This window comes from Stenella coeruleoalba (assembly GCF_951394435.1).
Source record: "Stenella coeruleoalba genome assembly, chromosome: 3".
Lineage (NCBI taxonomy): Eukaryota > Metazoa > Chordata > Mammalia > Artiodactyla > Delphinidae > Stenella > Stenella coeruleoalba.
Window position 1 is genome coordinate 48,886,514 of NC_137148.1, and position 7,529 is coordinate 48,894,042.

Consider the following 7,529-nt stretch of genomic DNA (forward strand, 5'->3'; position numbering starts at 1 on the left):
TTGTTCCACAGGTAAGTTTAAGTCTCAACCCTTAGAAAGTAAAAAATGCTCACAACTATAAAATGGCAAGTTTTAAAAGCCGCCACACCCATGACGTTTTCCCCAAAAACTGATGTTTTGAGTACCCCTTACACCACAGCACCCTGTTACCTGAACTTCAAACTTTCTAGAGTCAATCTAGACTTAAGAGGGGGAAATGCAGAATGGATATTACCTTATCTTTGACGGTATACAGAGTTGATACTGTTGACACCCAGGAACAGATATTGTGCTCTGCACCAAATGATGTCTCTAAGACAGAAAGTCTTGAAATATAAAGCTATTTCCAACTCACCATTATTGCAAACTTTTCACCATCAGTAGGATAAACATTTCTAGAATAAAGTCTCCAGTTCACTGCCTCCTTGATATCACCACTGCCTAGGACCCTGGACATTTCCTTTTAGTGAATGGCACTGTGGTGGCCACACATGAAGGTGTCAGCCTAGACCCTCTTCTCTGGGGACTGCTCCCACCCTGGATTGTTTCCCAGAAGCCAAGTTTGTGTTATATAACTCTGTAGCCCTGGCAACAGTTTCTTGGACTGGGGTACCTGATTCCAACTGGGTCAGCTTGATTACCTTTGTATTAGGAGAGAAAGAGAGAATGTTTCTCTATGTAGCTGAACCTGAAGTAGGCAAATTCGGGAGCTGGGGGCCAGTGATGAATTGTTCCATGGAGGTTGGGAGCCAAGGAAGCCCACCTCCATAGAGACAAGTGAACCAAATGTTCAGAGAAGAGAAAGAAATATTTCCTGTGTTCCTACAGCAGCTGCATTCCTGGCTTTGGGTTCTGTGGGTCACTACTGGAACCTTACAATAAATTCTTTGGGGGAGCTTAAGTTAACTCATAAGGGTTTTTACTACTTGCAACTGTTCTACCTAGAAGGGAGCCACTAGCGATGCATTTACTTGCCTTGACTCCACTCTATTTTTTAGGCCCCAACCAAACAGTAAGGAATTCCAATCCATTTTAACTCTTAATACCTCTTTCTATTTCCGCTGCCACACCTTAATTCAGGTGCACAGCTTGAAGTCATATAGGCTTCAAGTCCCAGCCTTGCCACTTACTAATTGTGTGACCTTGAGCAAGTTACTGAACCTTCCTAAAATAGGGATGATAGTAGTATTTGCCTCATGAGAGTGTTGTTAAGAATTGAACAAGAGTGCATACAACAAAATGCATGGCCCATAGTGCCCAATAAATGTCTATTGTTACTGCTATACCTCTACTGGCTTTATTTATATTATACTATTATTAAAGGAGAAAGTTTAAGTTACTTAGAGACCCCAGCTCAATTGCTAATAGACCCAATCATATTTCTTTTAGGAATCTATGTTTATCTTAATGACTGTAATAATGTATATAAGGACTTTTGCTTTATTAGACTATATCTAGAGTTATTTTAATTTAATTCAGGTCTTTAAAAGGTAGGAAAATATTAATAATTATAGTGGACTTGATGTATCAGGTACTCTAATAAGCATTTTATATACATTTTCTAACTTAATTTACAAAAGATGATACTATTTCCTTTAAAGATGGCAAAACAGAGGCTCACAAACATTAACTTAACAAGAGACAGGAAAAAAGAGATAGATATGGAGTTCAAGTCCAAGTCTGTCTGACTCCAAAGTCCATACTCTTTGTACAGTACTATTTAATTCCCTGATTCCTGGGTATATTTTTATATTAGACAGACATCTAGGAAGATTCATGACAATTGTGGTATACGATTTTACAAACATATCATTTCAACCTAGTGTGATAGCTACCAAGATTCTACTTTTAAGGAAATAATCATCTGAACATGTTGAGTACCCTGAAACTCTGCTATCCCTATCTTGAACCCCTTAACTCCACCTTGCACATTAACTTGAAATGACAGTACTAACCGTTTAGTTGGCACTCTGGGCAGCTTAAAAATAAGCAGAAATCTGAATTGTTGATGTAACACATATGAAAAGTCTGTCAATATAACAAATGTTACAGAGACATAGATATAAAGATATAGAACATTGTAAAGAAATTTTACTCCGAAGATGGCGGAAGAGTAAGACGCGGAGATCACCTTCCTCCTCACAGATACACCAGAAATACATCTACACGTGGAACAACTCCTACAGAACACCTACTAAACGCTGGCAGAAGACCTCAGACCTCCCAAAAGGCAAGAAACCCCCCCACGTACGGGAAAGCTTCGGAACCGCGGAGGAGAGCGCAGCCACAGGGGTGCGGAGGGCAAAGCGGAGAGATTTCCGCACAGAGGATCGCTGCCGACCGGCACTCACCAGCCCGAGAGGCCTATCTGCTCACCCGCCGGGGTGGGCGGGGCCTGCAGTTGAGGCTCGGGCTTCCTTCGGAGCGCAGGGAGAGGACTGGGGTTGGCGCCATGAACACAGCCTGCAGGGGGTTAGTGCGCCACGGCTGGCCGGCCGGGAGGGAGTCCGGGGAAAAGTCTGGACCTGCCGAAAAGGCAAGAGGCTTTTTCTTTCCTCTTTGTTTCCTGGTGCTCGAGGAGAGGGGATTAAGAACGCTGCTTAAAGGAGCTCCAGCGCGAGCCGCGGCTAAAAGCCCGGACCCCAGAGACAGGTATGAGACGCTAAGGCTGCTGCCGCCGCCACCAAGAAGCCTGTGTGCGAACACAGGTCACTATCCACACCCCCCTTCCAGGGAGACCGTGCAGCCCGCACTGCCAGGGTCCTGGGTTCCAGGGACAACTTACCTGGGAGAACACACGGCGCGCCTCAGGCTGGTGCAACGTCACGCTGGCCTCTGCCGCCACAGGCTCGCCCCCGACTCCGTGCCCCTCGCCCCACCCCCCCACCCCCCGCCCCCGGCCTGAGTGAGCGGCTCCTTTAACCGGGTCCTGTCTGAGCGAAGAACAGACGCCCTCCGGCGACCTACACGCAGAGGCGGGGCCAAATCCAAAGCTGAGCCCCTGTGAGCTGTGAGAACAAAGAAGAGAAAGGGAAATCTCTCCCAGCAGCCTCAGGAGCAGTGGATTAAACATGCGCAATCAACTTGATGTACCCTTCATCTGTGGAATACATGAATAGACAACGAATCATCCCAAATTAAGGAGGTGGACTTTGAGAGCAAGATTTATGGGTTTTTTTCCCCTTCTCCTCTTTTTGTGAGTGTGTATGTATATGCTTCTGTGTGAGATTTTGTCTGTATAGCTTTGCTTCCACCATTTCTCCGAGGGTTCTATCCGTCCTTTTATTTTTTTATTTTTTTTCTTAATAATTACTTTTTATTTTAATAACTTTATTTTATTTTACTTTATCTTCGTTCTTTCTTTCCTTCCTTCCGTCCTTTAGACAACGAATCATCCCAAATTGAGGAGGTGGACTTTGAGAGCAAGATTTGTGATTTTTTTCCCTTTCTCCTCTTTTTGTGAGTGTGTATATGTTTGCTTCTGTGTGAGATTTTGTCTGTATAGCTTTGCTTCCACGATTTGTCTTAGGGCTCTATCTGTCCTTTTTTTTTCTTAATAATTACTTTTTTTATTTTAATAACTTTATTATATTTTATCTTTATTTTATTTTACTTTATCTTCTTTTTTCCATCCTTCCCTCCTTCCTTCCTTCCTTCCTCCCTCCCTCCTTTCTTTCTTTCTTTCTTTCTTTCTACTTCTACTAATTCTTTCTTTCTGCATTTTCTCCCTTTTATTCTGAGCCGTGTGGATGAAAGGCTCTTGGTGCTCCAGCCAGGAGTCAGTGCTGTGCCTCTGAGGTGGGAGAGCCAACTTCAGGACACTAGTCCACAAGAGATCTCCCAGCTCCACAAAATATCAAACGGCGAAAATCTCCCAGAGATCTCCATCTCAACACCAGCACCCAGTTTCACTCAACGACCAGCAAGCTACAGTGCTGGACATCCTATGCTAAACAACTAGCAAGACAGGAACACAACCCCACCCATTAGCAGAGAGGCTGCCTAAAATCATAATAAGTCCACAGACACCCCAAAACACACCACCAGACGTGGACCTGCCCACCAGAAAGACAAGATCCAGCCTCATCCACCAGAACACAGGCACTAGTCCCCTCCACCAGGAAGCCTACACAACCCACTGAACCAACCTTAGCCACTGGGGACAGACACCAGAAACAACAGGAACTACGAACTTGCAGCCTGCAAAAAGGAGACCCCAAACACAGTAAGATAAGCAAAATGAGAAGACAGAAAAACACACAGCAGATGAAGGAGCAAGATAAAAACCCACCAGACCTAACAAATGAAGAGGAAATAGACAGTCTACCTGAAAAAGAATTCAGAATAATGATAGTAAAGATGATCCAAAATCTTGGAAATAGCATAGGCAAAATGCAAGAAACATTTAACAAGGACCTAGAAGAACTAAAGATGAAACAAACAGTGATGAACACAATAAATGAAATGAAAAATACTCTAGATGGGATCAATAGCAGAATAACTGAGGCAGAAGAATGGATAAGTGACCTGGAAGATAAAATAGTGGAAATAACTACTGCAGAGCAGAATAAAGAAAAAAAAATGAAGAGAACTGAGGACAGTCTCAGAGACCTCTGGGACAACATTAAACGCACCAACATTCGAATTATAGGGGTTCCTGAAGAAGAAGAGAAAAAGAAAGGGACTGAAAAAATATTTGAAGAGATTATAGTTGAAAACTTCCCTAATATGGGAAAGGAAATAGTTAATCAAGTCCAGGAAGCACAGAGAGTCCCATACAGGATAAATCCAAGGACAATATGCCAAGACACATATTAATCAAACTGTCAAAAATTAAATACAAAGAAAACATATTAAAAGCAGCAAGGGAAAAACACACAAGGGAATCCCCAGAAGGTTAACAGCTGATCTCTCAGCAGAAACTCTACAAGCCAGAAGGGAGTGGCAGGACATATTTAAAGTGATGAAGGAGAAAAATCTGCAACCAAGATTACTCTACCCAGCAAGGATCTCATTCAGATTTGATGGAGAAATTAAAACCTTTACAGACAAGCAAAAGCTGAGAGAGTTCAGCACCACCAAACCAGCTCTACAACAACTGCTAAAGGAACTTCTCTAGGCAAGAAAGACAAGAGAAGGAAAAGACCTACAATAACGAACCCAAAACAATTAAGAAAATGGGCATAGGAACATACATATTGATAATTACCTTAAATGTAAATGGACTAAATGCTCCCACCAAAAGACACAGATTGGCTGAATGGATACAAAAATAAGACCCATGTATTTGCTGTCTACAAGAGACCCACTTCAGACCTAGAGACACATATAGACTGAAAGTAAGGGGATGGAAAAAGATATTTCATGCAAATGGAAACCAAAAGAAAGCTGGAGTAGCAATTCTCATATCACACAAAATACATTTAAAATAAAGACTATTATAAGAGACAAAGAAGGACACTACATAATGCTCAAGGGATTGATCCAAGAAGAAGATATAACAATTGTAAATATTTATGCACCCAACATAGGAGCACCTCAATATATAAGGCAAATGCTAACACCCATAAAAGGGGAAATCAACAGTAACACATTCATAGTAGGGGACTTTAACACCCCACTTTCACCAATGGACAGATCATCCAAAATGAAAATAAGGAAGCACAAGCTTTAAATGATACATTAAACAAGATGGACTTAACTGATATATATAGGACATTCCATCCAAAAACAACAGAATACACTTTCTTCTCAAGTGCTCATGGATCATTCTCCAGGATAGATCATATCTTGGGTCACAAATCAAGCCTTGGTAAATTTAAGAAAATTTAAATCATATCAAGTACCTTTTCCGACCACAACGCTATGAGACTAGACATCAATTACAGGAAAAGATCTGTAAAAAATACAAACACATGGAGGCTAAACAATACACTACTTAATAACGAAGTGATCACTGAAGAAATCAAAGAGGAAATCAAAAAATACCTAGAAACAAATGACAATGGAGACACGACGACCCAAAATCTATGGGATGCAGCAAAAGCAGTTCTAAGAGGGAAGTTTATAGCAATACAATCCTACCTTAAGAAACAGGAAACATCTCGAATAAACAACCTAACCTCGCACCTAAAACAATTAGAGAAAGAAGAACAAAAAAACCGCAAAGTTAGCAGAAGGAAAGAAATCATAAAAATCAGATCAGAAATAAATGAAAAAGAAATGAAGGAAACGATAGCAAAGATCAATAAAACTAAAAGCTGGTTCTTTGAGAAGATAAACAAAATTGATAAACCATTAGCCAGACTCATCAAGAAAAAAAAGGGAGAAGACTCAAATCAATAGAATTAGAAATGAAAAAGGAGAAGTAACAACTGACACTGCAGAAATACAAAAGATCATGAGAGATTACTACAAGCAACTCTATGCCAATAAAATGGACAACCTGGAAGAAATGGACAAATTCTTAGAAATGCACAACGTGCCAAGACTGAATCAGGAAGAAATACAAAATATGAACAGACCAATCACAAGCACTGAAATTGAAACTGTGATTAAAAATCTTCCAACAAACAAAAGCCCAGGACCAGATGGCTTCACAGGTGAATTCTATCAAACATTTAGAGAATAGCTAACACCTATCCTTCTCAAACTCTTCCAAAATATAGCAGAGGGAGGAACATTCCCAAACTCATTCTACGAGGCCACCATCACCCTGATACCAAAACCAGACAAGGATGTCACAAAGAAAGAAAACTACAGGCCAATGTTACTGATGAACATAGATGCTAAAATCCTCAACAAAATACTAGCAAAAAGAATCCAACAGCACATTAATCATCATTAATGATCAAGTGGGGTTTATTCCAGGAATGCAAAGATTCTTTAATATATGCAAATCAATCAACGTGATACACCATATTAACAAATTGAAGGAGAAAAACCATATGATCATCTCAATAGATGCAGATAAAGCTTTCAACAAAATTCAACACCCATTTATGATAAAAACCCTGCAGAAAGTAGGCATAGAGGGAACTTTCCTCAACATAATGAAGGCCATATATGAGAAACCCACAGCCAACATCGTCCTCAATGGTGAAAAACTGAAAGCATTTCCACTAAGATCAGGAACAAGACAAGGTTGCCCACTCTCACCACTCTTATTCAACATAGTTTTGGAAGTTTTAGCCACAGCAATCAGAGATGAAAAGGAAATAAAAGGAATCCATATCGGAAAAGAAGAGGTAAAGCTGTCAGTGTTTGCAGATGACATGATACTATACATAGAGAATCCTAAAGATGCTACCAGAAAACTACTAGAGGTAATCAATGAATTTGGTAAAGTAGCAGGATACAAAATTAATGTACAGAAATCTCTGGCATTCCTATACACTAATGATGAAAAATCTGAAAGTGAAATCAAGAAAACACTCCTATTTACCATTGCAACAAAAAGAATAAAATATCTAGGAATAAACCTACCAAAGGAGACAAAAGACCTGTATGCAGAAGACTATGACACCGATGAAAGAAATTAAAGATGATAC